The sequence below is a fragment of the Hylobates moloch genome, unplaced genomic scaffold, assembly GCF_009828535.3.
Source record: "Hylobates moloch isolate HMO894 unplaced genomic scaffold, HMol_V3 SCAFFOLD_11, whole genome shotgun sequence".
Taxonomy (NCBI): Eukaryota; Metazoa; Chordata; class Mammalia; order Primates; family Hylobatidae; genus Hylobates; species Hylobates moloch.
This window is the reverse complement of record NW_026652286.1, coordinates 61,470,721-61,471,873: the sequence shown is the minus strand read 5'-3', so window position 1 is coordinate 61,471,873 and position 1,153 is coordinate 61,470,721.

Sequence of the window (1,153 nt, the reverse complement as noted above, 5' to 3'; positions counted from 1 at the left end):
CTCTCTCCTCTGTCTCTCTCCTCTCTCTCTCCTTTCTCTCTTTCCTCTCTTTCTCCAATGTTGTAGCCATGTTGTTTTTCCTATAAATTCTAGAAATTAGGAATTTACTTGAAAATAAGTTTTGCAATGTGTTTTGTGCAAAGAAATTCTCAATTAGTGAGTGAATGAAAAAGGAGAAATATATTTCTTCAGCAAATATTTTTTGATCATCTCAATTATTTCAAAAGTTCCTTCTCTGTGTATAGTGATCTAGGGAAACTGAAATTCATGGCTAAAAATACAACTTAACTATGTTAGTCTTCAAGTGAGTAGTATAGATAATTAAATCAAACTTTTAATGGAAGAGATGGATTTGTGGGCTAATATTAGAATTGCATAATTTTGGATAATATGCAAGTGTTATCGAGGGAGTACCTTGATTAATATCTCAAAGAGTGGGCATAAGTTGGACAGTCAGTTGAGAATAGATACAACACCCGAGACAGGGGAAATGTGTAGAGGTGGGAACTGTGTTTCATCTGTTGAGTTGGAGCATTAAACTCAGGCCTCCACACATCATAGAAAATTAAACCTGGGACCAATCCCTGGAGGGGCTTAAAGACTTTGTGGTTTGAACTAAAGTGAGCCCTTTTGTGAGCTGAAGAGTGACAAAAAGAGCAGTCAAATCAAAGCTTCCTTCTTTCTCCTCCTCCATACTTAAATCTGGGTGGTCCACTGAAATTAATGAAAAAGGAAAAGAAAGTGAAAGCTTTGAGATCATTAGTGTTTGGGTCCTTAGCTGAAGCATTCTAGGAAAAGCCATCACTATTTTGATGATGCCAGAGTGTCAGATTGCTCTGCATTTTTCTCTTTTTGCTGGAGTTTGTCTCATTATTTAAGAAAAAAAAAAAAAAAAAAAGTCACAGCTCCTCCAAACAACTTTTTTGAGACAGAGCAGGCTTTGCAGGTACATGGAGCAGTGTGTGGGTGAAGAGGAAGAGAAGTTTCCATGGAAATGCTGCCTCTGGCTGGGATCAGGAAGTCATCACATGATCTCCACAAGGAGGCTTAATCTTTTCTCTCTGTCTTTCTTTCAGAGCCACAAAGAGATTAACACAAGTCTTCTAGTCCCTGGGGAGCCTTGCTTCTGCATTACTTGTAACCACATGTGGCA